This window comes from Microcaecilia unicolor, chromosome 4 (assembly GCF_901765095.1).
Source record: "Microcaecilia unicolor chromosome 4, aMicUni1.1, whole genome shotgun sequence".
In the NCBI taxonomy this organism is placed as follows: Eukaryota; Metazoa; Chordata; class Amphibia; order Gymnophiona; family Siphonopidae; genus Microcaecilia; species Microcaecilia unicolor.
Window position 1 is genome coordinate 286,615,069 of NC_044034.1, and position 19,700 is coordinate 286,634,768.

A 19,700-nucleotide genomic window follows, 5' to 3' on the forward strand; every position below is an offset into this window, starting at 1 on the left:
GCACATGCCCAGACCTGCGTGTGCTGTGGATGTGCCTCCAGTGTTCCATAAGAACTACATTTTGTAGGGTTTCACAGCAATTTTCACACCCCGGGGACTTTATTGGTTTTATGTGGGTGTATGAAAGCCATGCAGGTGCTGTGAACATGCCTCCACAACATGCTACAGCCTTTTTATTTTTTGTTCCATGACAACTTCAATGCACACGTGCAAACATGACAGCAGACTGCTCCGCTGGGAAGCCACCATGCTATGACAGCTCCTGACCCCCCGTAAAAGTTCTCTCAATAAGGATGGGCGCCCCTTTCTGTGCATCACTCAGAATGTGCATTGGAATACAAATCAGCTCATTGTAATACATTTGCAAAGGATTCATGTTGGTTGCTGCCATGAATGGTAAAAAGCATGCAGAACCCCTTTGTGTATTTTTCACTGAATACTGTGCTCACTAAACCAGCTAGAACCAGTCAAGATCATTCTTTGCCAGCACGGTACGTTTTATGCATCTGGCCCATAGTGTCACCGTATTTGAATGCAGACAAGAACAATTGTCCTTTCCTGTCTGGCCAATAATCCCCACCTACACTGTAGGAACATAGGCTAGCTGTGGAGCTTGACTGATTGCAGGACATAACTGCTTTCCCAGTCAGCTTTGTTTGCTTCCTCAAAGTTTTCTACTGTTTTTACAGATGACCATACTATATTCTATCAACAGGCCAGTGCAACGCCCCATAATCACCTAGACAGCTATAATTTAAAGACAACTAGTCTTCTAGATCAACATGACCTTACCAGACTGTACCCAGCAACCACCAACATGCTTATATCAACAGTGATTCCTGAGGATTTGCAACCTGCTGGTCCCCGTCTGACTACACCATGGCCTACAGTAACCTAAGCAGCACTTCCCTTTTCCACCTTTTTTCCTTCACACCTCTCTTCTTGCCTCTGCAGTATCACAGACATATCCTTCAATGTCTCAAGAACAATCTCTAGACCCTATTCCTTCTACTATTTTACATTATAAACAGTAGAAAGGATCATTAGGTCCAACCAATCTGTCAAATCCCACCCCTAGTGCAATGTAATAGCCTAAGCCTATCTTGGGCTTTCTGCTCACTTCTTCACCTCCAGGCATCTTCTATGCTAGTGTCTCCCAAACCTGTCCTGGAGGACTCCAGCCAGTTGGATTTCAGGATATGTACAATGAATATGCATGAGAAATATTTACATGCAGTACCACCATCTTTTTAGTAAAAACACCAACAGCTATTTATAATTACCGTCTCATTCAAAACCAATTCCCAGTTTGCATATATGACCCAAGTTGCTAAAATGCCCTAGTTTAATGCATTTTCTTCAGTATTAACTCAAGTTCTGATAACATGGTGTGGTATGATGTAGAGGTATCACTAGACCAGGCATCTATATAACATGAGATGCAGATTGATCGCTTCCCCTGTTTGGAAAGTTGTGGAAGAAGACTAGGTGATACAGTGGACCATAACAGCACAAGTGTAGGAGAGAAAATTGTGTTTGCCAGTTTTCTGCCATACAGAGGCAACCTGAGAGAAGTAGCCAGCAGTCTCAGATTGTGTGTTGGCTTAAGCCCTGAAGTAGCAAACTGGTCTTGGGGTCAAGGAAGAGAAAGGAGTTTTGTCTCTTGCCTTCTGTTCTGCCAAATTCTCAAGAAGGAACACAGGGCCTCTGAGAGTCCAGGTCCTGATTTCTGGCATGTAGCATAGTCCCTGGATAGAAAAGGGAAAAAAGTCAGCACAATTGCCATATTCCTACCATCTTCATATGAATAGGGAATTTGAATTCTGAGCTTCAGGTACTGACGGATTGGCCTTAAAAGTTTCAAACCAGTTTGGGGCAAGGAATAAAGAAAATTCCTTCAATTTGTGGTGGGGATGCCCAGAGAGAAGAAACCCCAGGTTTGGGGAGGCGAGAATTCCTAGTTGTGAAAATTATTCCAAGCAGCGTCAGCACCCAAGTGTCAGAGTGGCTGGACTACCCAATTTGGATTTAAGGACGTTATTTGATAAATATTTATGGGGCACTGATTTAGTGTTAGTGCCCTAGTAAGCGGGATTTTCGTCTGTAAGGATAAAGAAAGATATGAGTAACCATACACCTTATAGCCCATACAATTAGCATGTTTATAATTCCTTTTTATTTCACACAAATTAGAATTATACATTTAAGTAGCAATATTAATTATGTTCTTAAAGAAATATGGAAAGGGAAAAATTACAATTCTATCTGTAAGATGTTATCCCAAATGCTTCCACACTGGATGAATAAAATATGTTTACTTAGCTTACCCAAACTGTTTACACTACAGGTTTTCTTTCTGATTTGACTTTGCGGCCTTAGCTTTTAAACCCATTACTCTTTGAAACAGCTGCTGTTCAAAGTTTCAACATTACAACATATTCAATGCTAATTGTTCTCATTTTCTCTTTCTTCAAATGGAAGTCTCTTCCCAAGGCCCAAGAAGACATCCTCACTGCCCTCCCCTTGGATGGGGACCCTCCCTCCATAGCACAACCTTCTAGTCCCTCTACTGGGCTGGAGACCTCTTCCACACTGGCTAGTGTCCAGGAAACCCCTTCTTATATAGGGCTTATGTCCATAACTTTAATAGCTTTTCTTGTCATTGGTTGTACACAGGTTAAATTTAGATGTAGTACCCACTTGACATTTTAAGATTGGCCAAGCTTAAGAGTCATGGGAGGTTGGTCCTCTGATATGAAGGCATAGTTAACTTAAGCATAAACAACTCATTATTTTGATAGGTCCATTAATGACGACTCCCTTTTAAGTTATGCATTACTAGTCACAAATAGGTCTGTTGCTTAAGTCATGGCATTAACTACGATGAACATGCAGCTCTGATGATAGATAGATAGATAGATAGATAGAAATCACCCAGTAAAGACTATTTTCCTGACCCTAGCCCCATTTGAGTGAAGGAAAAGAACTAGAAAAAGAGGCATCAGTCACATAAAATATTCAAGTCTATCCCTTGCTTCACAAGACCTAGAAGGTAAGGAAAGTGGTCTACCCCTTCACAACTGTAGCTCTTGGATATGTCCAATATGGGCAGCTTAAACAAGTCCATTTTAAATGCAATTGGAGCTAGCCTCTTTGTAAGACTCTCTCAGCCAGCAAATACTCTCAAACTTTTATATTTTAAAATCATAACTGACATTCTGAATCTGTGGAGGCACCTTAAAAGCAACTGTTTGCACATACAATAAGATAACATGCACAATTTATTTCCCCAAGATGGGATAACTAGAATTACTAGCATTGTTATACATGGTGGTCTATTTTGCAATAAATTCATGACATTTTTTCATCTTGTCCTAGGAGTGCCTGTAGGAGAAGCCAATCCTATGGGACAAGGTTGGGAAATCCTCTTTGTCTTTTCTTGAACATAGTGGTGATCATACAGAAAATAGTAGCACGGGGCTATATAGCTCTGGAAATTGCGATTTGTGCGCTATTTTTTTTTTCAGCATCCACTTACTGGAGCAATTTTTTTTATTTTATTTTAAAACATATGGATTGTGCTTCTAGTTATGTGATATTTGTAAGTCCTTGTACAAAGCTCAACCCCTTTATAACACGAATCCGCTTATAACGCGATGCAAGCATGGCTCCCAATTTTCATTAGCTGAACTATGTTTTTAGCCAACAAAAAAAATGTGGATTTCTTCTGAAAACATGTTGACATTATCCTTTGTTTCTGAAGACAATAACTATACTTGTAACTGCAGTGTGCAGTAACCCTTAGTATATTAAGCTCCCATGAAGAATACAGCTCAACCCCTTTATAACACAATCCATCACAATGCAAATCCACTTATAATACGATGTGATTCTTTGGACCCTGAGCACCGCATTATAACAGGGTTAAGCTGTACTACTCTCTTGGTTAGTTGCACAAAAATGAAGCCTTGTATGTGGTTTATAGAACATCATTGTTCCCTAGGGAAGAGAACCTATTGTTTGGAATATAAACATACTTTTGAAGAATTACAAGAGACTCGTCTCTCAGATAAGTTATGATCACTTAATCAAGCCATGCTTATCTTAAATATGAGCAGATGTGGATTTTCCAATTAGGAAGACTATGAGAATTCAATCCAGCTGAAATCAAATCAGTGGTGTAGTGGCAAAGGGCCCCAGCATAAAGCACTATCCCTCAGATTCTATTTATCTTGCCCAGAATTCTGCACGGAAATCTAGGCATATTCCAGGACAATGTGCATAATCTAATTGGTTAACATCCAATCAACAGGTAATTTACCATTAATTGGAAGTAATTGCAATTAACATGCACAACTATCTATGCGTAGAACATTACAGAATACACATGGATTTTGAACATGCACATCTGAAAAGGGGCATTCCAAATGTTTTGAAATGGGCTTGATGTGGGTGTCCCTAAATTCTATGCTCATGGTTATAGAATTTACTGCTCATGCGGAAATCTGGATGCAGGCATTTACACCATGTTTTCCTTAGTGTAAATGGCCGCATCTTCCGCTACAGCACTCATCCAGCATTTAAGCACATTCTAGTTATAGTGCTTTGGACTTAGATGTTTTTTTGGAATAGACCACCTTTCCTATGGACCTTTCCATCTATCTGTTTCAGTAGCTTGAACTTCCGCCATACTAACCTTTGGCCAAACCTGCTTTTCAATGCCTCCCATGTACAAATTGGTCTCAGTTGATGGAAAGAGCTGGGTATGGCACATCACAGCTGGCCACACAATTCCTACCCTAATGAGAGCTGTCTCCTCACTAACACACTCAGAAGCAGTGTAGTGTGGTCTAATAGCTAGCACACTGCCCTCTGATGCTGCCGAGTAGCGTTCCCACTGTAGTAGCTGAGCAGCAAACACATGTTAACCAAGTCAGCTGTCATGGAGGGAGGGGGTGGACCGACACTTGAGCTAGACCCCTCTCCACCTACCAAAAAAGGGAAGACACGCTAAGGAAACTAGGGGAAACTGGGTCCCTTACTGCTGTGGGCCCTCAGTCACTGCCCTATTGTTTCAATGGTAAGTCTTCCCATGGAGTAATGTGTGTTTGGGAAATACCCGACTGTTGACTGTGTCTCCCGGGCATGGGAGTGGACCTGCAAGAGGTCACCAAGACAGCCATCTGTGGTCAGGTGTGCCATACTCAAGTTTTGTATTTGGTTGTGAGGGTGAGTTGCTGTTGGCATGTGATAGATGTTTCACACTATTGTTTTGCCAGGCCATTAGATATTGTCAATATAACCCTCCAAGCTGAACATACTGACCTCCTAAAATATCTTCAGATGACAGACAGTAAAGGTTACATAGTAGATGAGGGCAAGTATAGGTTAGAACAGGTGGCATGACATGCTTGAACAAAGAACAGTGATGCCATCAGGCCACTGCCCTGTGTACCCTGTATCATGTAGTTACTGTAACAGTACTCCTGGGAGGATCTGGGCCCATTGCCACACACCCTCTCCCCAGATCAGAGTTACCTTCCCAGAGGGAGACCTCTTGGCCAGTCCAGGATTCTTCCCCACCTCATCCTGGTGTGTTATGGGACCTGCAGCACCGATTGTAATGGATAGAATCAAGGACTACAGAAACTACACTGATATGGGTTGTAGGTGGAACACCAGCCCTGGCCACAAACCCTCCCTCCTGGAATGGGTAACTTGGCAGCTCTGTCTCCCCCTCTCCTAAACTAGGAGTCTCTGTGCCCCAGATAGGAGGACATGTGTTGGAGAGAGCAAAGTCCATTACTCACCCCCTTGCTGCAGCTGAGAGAGTCAGCAGTAAGTCACTGAAAGGAGACAGCACTAGGAAGGGGGTCAGACTCTGTTGAGGGCCCCTCATACCCTATAGCTTTGAAGAAGCTCCCCCAATTCTAGAAACTTCCACCTGCTGATCTGAGAAGATATGGCTTCACAATGTAGAACAGTCTTACAGAAGAGGTATCCTGTAGAATAGGAACAGAGAGCAAGAAAAAAATAGCAAAGATCAGTACTTTGCCCCCCAAATTCTGCTTCTTTGCAGAACAAACCAAGTGACACATTCTACAGCCTAGTAGACAAGGTAGTGTAGAGGTCAGAGCCCTCAACTCATAATGGAAGAATTGCCAGTTTGAGTCCCACAAGGGATATCCTCTCCTGATTTGCAACACATTACACAAGGGTTATATTTTTACTCAGTGCTGATTTTCAACTCTGATCACGGGATCCATGTGGTGAACACAACCATTCCAATCAAAAAAATCAATAAATAAAAGAATTACAAGAAAGAAAATAGCAAATACTTATACTGCATTAGCAGGCTCAGCACTGGCTAGGAAACTGTGATGTGATGCTGACACTCATATTAAATGCAGCATTTCGCTCAAATGACTTGCTTCTCGGGATCTTGGACAGTTGCGATTTGCCACTGTTTAAATCTGCATCTAGCGACAGTTCAAGATCCCCAGAAGATCAAAATGCTGCATTTTCTCATGTTTGTTTCATTGATTGATTTTTGCTTAGAATGGTTGTCTGCTTAAACGCAGTTGCTATGAGGTTGTATGTTTACAGCCTCATATGAAGTATTTTCCAGAAGCAATTTATACATAATTTTTGTAGCATGTTTTTAATACACTTACCTGTTAAATGCATTTTGGATATGTTTATAACAAAGATTAAATATTAGAGGTTTTGGCTACTGGAGGCAAATGATTGATTACATGCAGTAGGCTATAGGAGACCTAATAGCCTGGCCTCTGATGGATATCTGATACCTTCGGGGCCTTTTTCCTCTTTAGGATCATGGAGTTTCCTGTTTCCTTGGGTATATAACAACTTTTTGTAGAGCAAGATATAACATTTGCTTTTTTGCTTTCCCCTTGTTTTGTTTACTATATTGTCTAATGCCAGAATGTGGCAGAGTCATGTTATTCTGTAGACTATACATAGTTTCACGTTCTCAACACCACAAAAGAGTGTTATCTGTGTCCTGATCAGTTATAACAAATCCACTTATAACGCGATGTGATTCTTTGGAGCCCAAGCATTGCATTATAATAGGGTTAAGCTGTACTTCTCTCTGGGTTAGTTGCACAAAAAAGGAAGCCTTGTATGCGGTTTATAGATCATCATAGTTCCCTAGGAAAGAAAAACATAGATGCCCCATTGGAGGGGCATTGTTTGGAATATAAACACACTTTTGAAGACTTACAAGAGACTCATCTTTCTGACAAATTATGATCACCTCATCAATCCATGTAGCAGATGTGGATTTCCTCATTAGAAACACTATGAGAATTCAATCCAGCTACAGTCAAATCCATGGGATGAACATTTTAACATGCTATTTTTATCATTGAAATAAGTTTATTCAAAAGAACATCCTTCAAAAAGTAGGAAAAGGACCCAAATGAAGAAAATGCGAAGCAATATAAGCACTGGCATATTAGCTGCAAAGCATTGATAAAAAAAGGCTAGAAGGCTAAAAGAACATGAAAAGGGAGACTTGCCACAGAGGCAAAAAAATAAACCTCATAGTAAGATCTTTTTCAGGTACATTACAAGCAGAAAGCCTGTAAGGGAATCTGTGAGACCATTGGATCATCAAGAAGTAGAAGGGGCATTCAAGGAGGACAAGGCCACAGCAGAGAGACAATGAATTCTTTGCATTGGTCTTTACTGCAGATGATGTAAGAGATCTACCTGCACCAGAAATTATTTTTAAGGCTGACAATGTAGAGGAATTGAAAAATCTCAGTGAACCTGGAAGATGTACTGAGCCAAATCAACAAATTAAAAAGAGTAGTAAAATCACCTGGACCAGATGGTATACACTCCAGATTACTGAAAGAACTCAAAATAGGAAAGTGTTGATCTGCTCTTAGTGATCTGTAACCTGTCATTAAAATGGTCCATAGTACCTGGATTGGAAGGGTGGCCAATATAATGGTGATTAAAAAAAAAAAAGACTTTCAAATAAATAAAAAGGGTTCTGGGGTGATCCAGGAAATTACAGACCAGTAGCCCAATGTCACCGACAGGCAAAATAGTGTAAACTATTTTAAAGAATACAATTACTGAAGCTAGACAAACATGGTTTAATGGGACAGAGACAACATCAATTCAGCCAAGGGAAGTCTTGCCTCACCTCACCAATTTGCTTAATTTCTTTGAATGCATGAACAAACATGTGGATAAATGATGAGCCAGTTGATGTAAGGTATTTAGATTTTCAGAAAACAAAAGTCCCTCATGAGAGACTCCTTTGAAAATTAAAGAGTCAGGGGATAGGAGGCAATGTTCTGTTGTGGATTAGGAAATGATTAATGGATAGAAAACAAAGGGTAAGTTTTTAAATTGCCATTTCTCTCAGTGGAGGATAGTGGAGGGCCCCAGGAATTTGTGCTATTTAACACTTATAAACAATCTAGAAATGTAAACAATGAGTGAGGTGCTCAAATTTGCAGATGACACAAAGCTATTCAAAAGTTTTTTAAAAAATGCATGCAGACTGAAAAATTGCAGAAGACCTTAAGAAACTGGAAGACTGGGTATCCAAAGGCAGATGAAATTTAATGTGGACAAATGCAGTGATGCACATTGGGATGTTAGGTGCTGACTCTTAAGGTGGAACCTTAAGGAAGAAAAGGTCTAGGTGTCATCATGGAAAAACGCTGAAGTCTTCCATTATGTGGTGACACCCAAGCAAGTAAACAGAATGCTAGGAATCATTAGGAAAGGGATAGAAAATAAGACAGAGTACTACAATGCCTGTGTATCACCCATAGTGCAAACTCAGCTCGAGTATTGTCTTCAATTCTGGTTTGAAACTGCTGCTTCCCCCCCCCCCCCCCCCCCCCCCCCCCAATCAACAGCCACAGCAGACTGGGCTGAAAATGTCAAACATTGTTCAAAGTGACTCCAAGATCTTTTTCTTGGGTGGTTGACTCCTAATTCAGAACCCAGTATTGCGTACTAGTAGCTGGGATTATTTTTACTTATGTGCATCCCTTTGCACTTCTTCACACTACATTTCACCTACCAGAGTGGGCATTCCTGCTTTATCTAGCTTGGGTTTTACCATTAGCACACACTAACTGGATAATGCTGGGTTAACAGGAGCACCCCCAAATTCTATATGTGCACATGGCCAAATTGTGCACACAACTTAATTGAGCAAGGCAATTGGCACTGATAATTGGCAATTAACCAATTAGCACTCATTGGCAATTATTAGGATTTCTGCGTATATCCAGTTCTATAACAGAATGCACCTAAATCCTCTTGTGCATAACACTTTGGGGGCGCTCCCAGATTTTATGTGCGTTGGCACAGAATCATGCCTAAGTGCACCTAACTTAGGCGCCAGTATTTAAGCCTGCTTATAGCCACCCTAATTGCAGCCACGTACAGTTAGGCACAGCTTAGTGCCAAGTATGATTCTATTAAAAACACATACTCTTTATAGAATCGCACTAAGCGCGTTTCATTTTCTGCACAACTTATAGAATTTACCCCTTAGTGCCTTATTTAGGAGGCGCTAAGTACTCCCATGCTATTTTTTTTCTGGTGTCTTGTGCTAATGGGAACATTAGCATACAACCTAAAAAAACAAAAAACAATTAATATTGCAGTAAATCTGAGTATAGCATGTGGGAAAGTACCATGTTAGAACACACTAAGCCTAGAGTCCCAAAGTTTCTTAATATCACAAGATCCTTCTGCAAGTTCTCACAGCACTCTGCTATTTTAACAACTTTGAATAAATTTCATCTCATCCACAAATCTGATTACCTCACTCATCATTCTTCTCTCCAAATCATTTATGAAAGACCTCAGGTCCCAATACAGATGCCTGGGGCACTCCACTACTGGCCCTTTTCAGATGTGCATTAAAAACAAAAAAAACACCTTTACAAATTCTTACCATTCCATGATATGAGTTTCCTAAGGAAGTTTCATGAGGAACTTGGGCAAATGCATTCTGAAAATCCAAATACACTATATAAACCATCTCACCATTATCTACTTTTTATTTTTTTTTAATGTGTAAATAAGCATCTAATAAATTAGTAAGGCAAGATACGTCTTTCCTGTGCCCACATTGACTCATTGCCATTATGCTATATGGTTAGTAATTGTTTTTGTAGTATAGTGTCTACAAATTCAACTTCATTTCACAACCAATGACACATTTTATAATGTTAATGAAAACATGAGCACATTTAAACTGCTTTGAGTCATTTGAAAAACCAAATATAGACGTTTATAACCAAAAATGCTCTTTTCACCTGGGCAAGTTACAGTGCAGCTGCGAGGCTGGAAAGTCCTATATAATAATTCTCACCTCCAACGTTCTGAAGCTGCCTGGGACCGTGGATCCGTTGGAGGTGGTGAGCTTCCATCTGTAGATCAGTGACATCACAATGACACTGCTGAGAGAATCCAATAGCAAACAGCGACCCAGGCAGGGGGAGGAGTAGGGAAACACGTGAAGCGTGTTTCCCTACTTCTCTCCCTGCCTAGGAATCAGCTGCCAGTGCCCCCCCCCCCTTGGCACATCACCCAAGCCCCTCCCCTGCCAAACCGCGAGCCAGGCAGGGGGAGGAGCCCTACTCCTCCCCCTGCCGAGAAATCAGCTGTCAGTGCCCCCCCAGCACATCACCCAAGTCCCTACCCCCCCTCGGCGCATCACCCAAGCCCCCCCCTCTTTCTCCCCCTCCAGCCACCCATGTCCAGTGACCCTCCCCCCTCCCCCCTTGGCGCATCACCCAAGACCCTACCCCCCCTGGGCACATCAATCCCCTCACCACCCGCAACCCCCAATAGTAACGCTGTCCGGCTGCTGCTGTTTCTCCTGTTGAGCAGCAGCGGCCGGTACGCAGCAGCGGCGGCTGGTACAAAAAGAAAAAAATCCAAAAAAAAACCAACCTGAAAAATGCGGCTCAGCAGACAACCATCTGGCATTGCCTGTCGTCTCTGCAGCCGCTCCTCCTCTACCGTGCATGTCACTGCCCCTGGAGGAAGACCCCGGAGGAATGCAACGACGTCAAAGGGGAAAGGATGACCGGCTGCAGAGACGACAGCCAATGCCAGGTGGCTGTCTACGGAGCCGCGTTTTTCAGGTTGTAATTTTTTCATTTTTTTCTTTTTGAACCGGCCGCTGCTGCTCAACAGGAGAAGCAGCAGCGGCCGGACACCGTTACTATTGGGGGTTGCTGGACATGGGTGGCTGGAGGGGGAGAAAGAGAGGGGGAGGGGCTTGGAATGATTTATATAATACTTTACTAACAACTGTATGATTACCAAAAACACACTTTTAAAAAACCCCATTGCTAGCGCCCGTTTCCATCAAAACAGAAACGGGCCTTTTTTACTAGCTTGTTTAAAAAAAGACAAGTGGATGGAAAATGGCTAAAAGGAAGCTCTTACACTGTGCTTAGGAACTGTTAAGATTTTGCAAATAAGAAAAATCACTGCTCATTTTTAATGACTGTTCAAAGGGAAATAGATAAAATGGAAATTAAACTTAGTAAACAGATGTTTGAAAATCTACAGCCATGTCATGTGCCTTTCATTAGAGGAAAGTACAAATGATATTTCCCCCTCTTGCTGTAATTGTTTCTGGAAATGTGCAGAAAGAATTGAGTGCTACACATGACAGAATACCGGCCACCAGTATATCATTTGTGCTAGCAAAGGTTTTTCCACACAACAACAATTTGCAGTGTCTTCTGTTCAGACTGATGATGTAGCTACTATTGAAGGTAAAAAAAAAAAAAAACGACAACAGTTTTGGAAATTCACTTGTTCATCAAGATCTCATTTCACGATTTAAAACTGAAGTCATGATAATGCTTGTGCAAACTGTCTGTGTATTTTCTGTTCATCCTTAACATATAAGAGATTTTATGAACACACGATATGGAGAACAAACATTGAAAAGTAATGGATGTTTGAACTGAGCTAATGTGCTCAAACAATTGTGTTGCTAGTCTTGAAAAGTCAGTCTCACAGGGGAAGAGAAGAGGTCAATAGTACGTAAATCTTATTGATTAAAACTAAAATACTTGTGTTTATGATAGACGCAACTGAAATAACATTTCAAAGATCCAAAAAGCCATAGTTCAGTTGGATGAAGACTGGATTTCCCAGCAGGACTTTTCATTAATTGATGTAGTTCAGGGTGGGGAAGTAACAGTAAATTACGTTCCCATTTAATTTTTTCTATACCACCTTTTTCACCAAAAATGAGGTTTACAGCAAAAACAAAATCACAATTAAAATAGCATTTTTTAAAAAGTTTGTTAACTATTCTTACTAGGGAATAAAAATAGACCATACAGTGATACCTCGGTTTTCGTTGATAATCCGTCCGAAAACAATCAACGAAAACCGAAACAGACGAAAACCAAGGCAATTATTTCCATATGAATCAATGTAAATCCAATGAGCAGGAGAACGTGTGGGTTGCCCTTTGTTTTTGCAAAATTAGCAGCGAAAACCGAGGTAACCAACAAAATCCGAGACAAATTTGTCACTGAAAAAATCAACGAAAAACGAAACAGACTATAACCTGTCAGCCGCTCCTCCCGGCCGCGTAATTGTCTCTCTCACTTATCCGTGCTGTCCGCTTCCGACTCCACACTCGTCCATGCAGTTCGCTCTCACTGCCACACAGTTCCGCTAGCAAGGCGGTGCAACACAGTTCAGCTTGCCAGTCTAAAGTCAGACTTTAAACACAGTTCTGCTAGCCAGGCTTCAAACACAGTTCGGCTAGCCCGGCCTTCCAACAAAGTTCAGCTAGTCAGGCTTTCTTCCCCAGCCCAGCTTAGCCAGGCTTTTAAAGATCCACCACCCTCACTTGTCAACCACCCGCTGGATCTCTCCTGACTGACTATTATTCTTCTCTGATACTTTTGGCCTCCTCTAGAAGTCACTCTTCTTCCCCAGCCACTTCCTCTCCCACCTCCATTTCCTCCTCCACACCTTCTCCTCCTACCTGCTCCAACTCCTCCCATTCCATCCCCTCGTTCTCCACACCCTCCCTCAGGTGTTCCACCCTCTCCTCAGATGATTCCATCTCCCAATCAGCCCCCTCTCCTTTCCTCTCCTGTGGCTCAGGTACTCGTTTGTCCTTCTCTCTCCTATTCTTCCAGGCAGTCTGAAATCTGTGTTCTCTACGCTCCTGCCTCCTCCCCTCCCACAATGCATTCTGGGATCTGTAGTTTTTCCACTCTGGCTTTTCTCTCTTCCCCCCTGCATTCTGGGCTCTGTGGCTTCTCCGATTCTCACAAACCGAAGTCAACGAAAACTGAGGTTTCACTGTATTACAAATTAAAACTGGTCATCTCAATAGTAAGTACAATTTTGCCACAAAATTAAACTTACTGGGCGCAATTCTATAAGTGGGCCTCATTTAAGCACCCTGAGGCTGCAAGGTATAGGGATATGCCTACTCTACAACAGAACCAAGGCACCTAGTTCTGTTGCCATATTATGCTAGTATTCTCCATCAGCATCCCTACAATTCGGGCATCCACTGTTTTTTTTTTTTTGTTTTTCAGCAAGGTCTTTATTGAAACATTACACAAATACAACCAGAAAAATATACCTTTCGTATACACACAAGAGCCTTACACTTGCATTATTCATAATACCTCCAATTTGTAAAGTTTTTTCCCCTCCTTGTAACCACACCCTCCTCCCCCCAAAAAAAGACACTTTCATAGGTCCCTTCCAAAAGCTCAGAGGGAGAACTTCACAAACGTATATACAGTCCAGGCCTCACTCACCCACATAGAATAAATTACGTACCGACCCCCAATCTTTTCCCATGTTTTAAAGGAGTTACGTCTGATAGCTGTCAATTTTTCAAATTTGTACAATGTATACAATCTTGACTTCCACCTGGACAGAGGTGGAGTTCCTCGTGATTTCCAAGCTGAAGCCAGGATGATCTTAGCCACATTTATCAGATGACGAACCAGGATGGTCTGATGTTTCTTAAGCCCAAGGATATCTCTATTCAAAAGAAAGATTCCAGGATCCCACAGAACCTTCAGGCCTGTAATCCACAGTATCTGAAAGCGAATAGCCTTCCAAAAGGTCATCGCCTTGGGACACGACCACCAAATATGGCCCATGTTCCCCTGGCTCTCACATCCCCTCCAGCACCAAGCAGAAGTCTGAGGAGACCACCGCTGAAGACGATCAGGAGTAAGATACCACCTATAAATAATTTTAACATTGTTTTCCTTAACATTGGAAGCAATTGCTACCTTCCCACTGATTTTTCAATGTCATCCCATTCCTCAGGAGTATATGTAACTCCCAAGTCTTTCTCCCATCGAGCTCTGTCTCTCCTCTCAGGTACCCTAAGATCCCGTAAGTAGCAATAAAGCGTACTAACCAAGAATTTTGTAGACCTAAAGTCTTCACATGTATCCTTCAAAAAGGTATAATCCCCCATAAGCCTAGCTTTGAAACGAGTGGATGATAATAGGTGAACCATTGAACATAGGCATAAACTCCCTTGCCAATACTGGAAAAGAGATCAATGCATCCTCACTATAGAGTTGCCCCCACCTATTTAATCCCTTCCGCTCCAAAATTCTATATGTTGAAAGAACCATTCCGGAAGGAAATTCAGAATTATTGCATATGGGCAAATAGCAGGAAAACAAAGAGGCTCATTTTCAAAGCACTTAGCCTCCCAAAGTTCCATAGAAACCTATGGAACTTAGCCTCCCAAAGTGCTTTGAAAATATGCCTCTAAGTCTCTTACTGGACTCAAGGAGTCCCAAACCTGAAAAGTATGCAAAATGATAGGTGAAACCCCAGTTTGCAAAAATCTATGTCTACGGGGGAGCCGCATTAAATATTTCAATAGCACAGGGCCTACTTGCTTTTGTTCAATTTGTACCCATACTTTTTCAGGATTGTTTTGAAACCAATCACCGAGCGTCCTTGAGCTGCTCGGTAATAATTCCACAAGTCCGGAACCCCCAACCCCCCACAAGCAGCATCCCTAAAAAGAACTCTACAAGACAACCTCGGCTTCTTTCCCCCCCCAAATAAATTTGATCACTACCCCTTGAAATTCAGCAATAACCTTACGAGTCACCTTAACTGGCAGCACTTGGAACAAATACAGCAATCTAGGTATCACATTCATTTTGATAGTGAAGATACGATCAAACCATTACAAATTTTGATGTTTCCATTGCTCTAAATCCTTTTTTATAGTCAATAGTAATTTAGGATAGTTATTTATTTATTTGGATTTTGCTCACACCTATTTCAGTAGTAGCTCAAGGTGAGTTACATTCAGATACACTGGATATTTCTCTGTCCCAGGAGGGCTCACAATCTAAGTTTCTACCTGAGGCAATGGAGGGTTAAGTGACTTGCCCAAGATCACAAGGAGCAGCAGTTGGATTTGAACCAACCACCTCTGGATCTCAAGACTGGTGCTCTAACCACTAGGCCACTCCTCCACTCAGTTAGCTACATATAATTGCAAGTAGTCAGATGTCACCTACATCCCCAAATATCATATACTTTCCTTCGCCCACAGAAATGGGAACAAATGCTGCAGCTGCCCCAATATAGAAGGGGGTATAGTTAAATTAAGGGCCTCCGTTTTACTCATATTCACTTTAAACCCCAAGACTTAGGAATATGCCTGTACTACTGACAGCAAGTTAGGCAAGGTAATAGGGTTCGTAAGTGACAACAGTATATCATCCACAAACTAATTTTGTGCTCCATGTCTCCCACCATCACTCCTCTAACATCAGGATTACTCCTCACTGCCAATGCCAAAGGTTCCATCACCTGGATAGTAATGGAGACAAGGGGCACCACTGTCTTGTGCCTCTGGTGAGAGGAAACCTAGCCGAGTATCCCCCATTAATACGAACACAAGCCACCGGGTTGGGATACAGCGCTAAAATCCAATTCATAAATAGGGGGCCTATACCGATAGTGACCAGAACTCTGTTTAAGAAGCCCCAATGAACCCTATTGAAAGCTTTTTCAGCATCTATTCCCAGCAGAAAGACTAGCCTATTCAACTTTGAGGATATATAATTTAAATTTACAACTTTAGGAATATTATCTGCTGCTTGCCTCTTAGATATAAACCCTACCTGATCAGGGTGTATCAAGGTAGGTAGCACCGCCCCCAATCATACTGCCAAGACTTTCGCCAAAAGCTTAACATCCACATTCAATACTGAGATGGGGGTGATAGGTTTGGCAATCTGTACTATCCTTCCCTTCTTTTAAAAGAACTGTGATGCAAGCCTCTAATATTGATGAAGGAAACTGACCCCCCCCACCTCTTGTACTATTAAAAACCTCTGCTAATGGTGGAGAAAGCTGCATTGCAAAAGTTTTATAAAATTCCAGCGGGAAGCCATCTAACCCAGGTGATTTCCCCATGGTCATTAACCGAATAGCTTTCATCACTTCTTCTGGAGATATCAAAGCTTCCAGATGCTCCCTCTGGAGCTCTGAAAGACATGGCAATGCTGACAACCCTAAATAGGAGTCTAAAGCCGATTCCTGTATAGCCTCATCACGAGTATATAAACCTTTCAAAAAATCCTTGAAACGAGCCCTAATAAGAGAACATATGGCCCTCGTTATCCTTAATCTTCCCTATTGTCCTGTCCGCCCTAGCCTTCCTCAATTTGCACGCCAAGATGGAGCTAGCTTTACCCGAATATTAATAACAGCACTGTTTCACCCTATCCAAAGCATATTGAACATCCTCCTGATACAGGCCAAATTTGTCATGGGTTCCATCTCTCATTTTTGACCCGTGCTTCTAGGGAGATCCCTCCCGTTCAGTCTGGTGCAGTAACCTTAATGTTGAATCAGCCTGCTATCCCACTAGTTGGCAATAAAAAGCACATGCTAAAGGAGGAAGGATTCAAGTACCAAGGGACAAGTATGAGTCCCAAAACCCAGTTGCTAGTTTGTTTTAGTGAGGAGATTTGGGGAACCTTCCCACCCCTGTTTAGTCCAGAGAAAGGAGAGAGGATCCATTCAGAGTAGCTACTGCAACATCCAGGCACCCTGTTCATTCCTACTGCTTTTGTAATTTATGATATCATCATTGCAGAGCCACTATGTATTTTCTAGATAGCAAGGAGCCTGTGTTGCCAACTAATTAAATTCCGATAGCAGTTAACATCTCCTTAACTATAGCAGCAATTGTAAACAACTGTGTAAACCAAGCCCTCACCTGTTCGGTGAGTAGGCTTAAGGAAAAGAGGAGATTAAAAAGAATTTTGTATGTTATATAGAACTGGAAGAGGGGACAAAAGCTATTATATATAGCTTGCCATCTGTTTTGAGATATTTGAAGCTATACCCTTATCAACTGAAGGACAGTAAAGGTTCTTTTAGCCAAAAAACTAGTGTGGTCTCCATCATTGTGTGAAATCTGATGCAGAGCTTGCTCAGCCTCCCAGGGAAATCCTAGTCCTGTCCTGGTCCCAACCAATAAATAGTGTGCGTCCCTCTTGTCCAACTATTCCAGGCAGCCTCCTAGACCACCTTAAGCAAGAAGGTTACACATATACCTCCTAATTCTAACACAAGATGCCTAAAGTTAGATGTCATTATAGCATACTAGCACTTATGCACACATAGGGCTAGATTGTATATCACACCTAAAAAATACACCAAAAAAAAAAAAATATATATATATATATACACATACATACACCTAGGCATATTCTACAAACTGCACCCAAATTTAGGTATGATTTATACAATATGCCTAAATCTAGGCGTAGTTTACAGAATATACCCAACACCTGTTTCCTGCGACTATATTTAGTCACCGCCATTTACACCAATGAAAACCTGGTGCAAATACAGACACCTACATTACACACAGAATGGGCATATTCTACAATAGTGCATGTAAATACTAGGAATGCCCACAATCCGCCCGTGGCCATGCCGCCTTTTCAGATTCGCATCTTACATTTTATGCACATCACTTTATAGAATACGCTTAGCCAATTGTGCGCATATATTCTAATTAATGCCAATTAGCAAATAAACTATAGCACTTACTATACTGCCCAAGCTAACTTGCAGATCTGTCAGTATCAATAATTGCTTGTTAAGTTCAGCTATTGATGCCAATTGGCTTGTTAAGCTAATTAAGTTGCACTACAAATCCAGAAAATGACCAGATTTCTACATGTAACTCAGTCATACTATATAGAATCCAGGGGATAATGCACATAAGTGCTAAAGCATTGTTCTATAATTTAATGTAAAGTTATGTGCTACAAGTGCTGCATTTAGGTACGAAGATAGACCTGGCATAACTTTGCACCTACATTTAGGCACATCAATGCTAACTTACTCTAGCATTCTATAATGGTATCTTGGCACAAGATGGCGACATAGAACTGGTAATCAGCATGTGGCATCGGCACACTAAATTGTGGTGCCCTGCTATAGAATTGCTAACATTCTGTTTAACCTGTAGTATCACATAAGTGAGAGCAACAAACACCCTCCACTGCACTGAGAAGTAACACAAATCTAACAAATAGACACTCAGTCTGCACTAACCCTACCTATAAGACAGTGGTACGCTGGAGCAGGCTCTCAAGGGCTCGCGAGAGCCATTTGTTAAGCTTTTAAGAATTTTGGGAGCCGGTTGTTAAAGTAGCCCCCCCAAATGGCTACTTTAACTGGCTCCCAAAATGTGGGCTTGGGCCCCCTCCTGAATTCTCTTTTTCTTTGCTGGCAGGGATGCTGAGCCCCACCAGCCAGGAAAATAATCCTTGTTTCCAGCTCTGAGCAGCAGACTGGGACTTCTGCATGCACAAAAAGTTCCAGCATGCTGCTCAGAGCCAAAAGCAAGTAGCGGGGAGTGGTGGCAGTCCATTTATTGGCTGGTGGGGCTTGGCATCCCTTCCAGCAAAGGTATGCTTAGCAAGGAGGAAGAGAGAGAGGGATGCGTTGCCCCCAGTCCACCCTTGCACCCCCCCCCCCCCCCCCCCCCCCGCAAATTGCAGGGCTGGCTACTAGAGCCCGTTGTTAAAAATTTACCAGCACACCCCTGCTATGAGATATTCTGGAACACAGAATCTACATTTATTTAGATTTGACACCTTTTCAGAATTCTTCTCTGCAGTTACAAAAGAAAACGTCATCTAGTTAAAAATAAGAGCCCACAGATAAGCAACAAAATACCTAGATAAAAAAATTAAATTGACAAGAGAAGAGAAAGATATTTCCTCCTTTATGGAATAAAATACAAGATATCCACATCTTATTCTCTAAATATTAAAAATCTCAATTTTTTGTACCTTTGGTGTCTGACCAATTTGTTCTTCCATTAGGGTTGGTCCTGGTCTCTCTTACTACTACTTCTTTTTGGTTCTCCCAAGTCCTTTTCCAGAATTTCTATTTTCTCCTTCACTGTCTTCTTTCCCTTCATCCCTTACATCTAACTCCAGACTGATCCTTCTGTTTCATTTTTTTCTCATCTGCTTCCCCCCCAATCTACTTGTAGCAAGTATTCATTCCTCCTTCTCTCCCTCCACCTACAATCCTCAGTCTCCCCTCATTCACCTGCATACTCACTTTTTTACTCTTACCTCTCTAGTTCTCCCAATGCTATC

The 19,700-nt window shown here is 41.8% G+C and overlaps 1 long non-coding RNA gene across 1 annotated transcript in view; it reads right to left on the reverse strand.

Annotated features, from left to right (window-relative positions):
• Window positions 1-649: 649 nt before the first annotated feature.
• Window positions 650-19,700, reverse strand: part of LOC115468073 — a 44,667-nt gene continuing 25,616 nt past the window's right edge. The window contains exons 2-3 of the long non-coding RNA XR_003941817.1: window positions 5,811-6,002; window positions 650-1,748 (exon numbers count right to left, since the gene is read on the reverse strand). This is a non-coding gene — a long non-coding RNA (uncharacterized LOC115468073). The remainder of the gene's footprint in view (window positions 1,749-5,810; window positions 6,003-19,700) is intronic.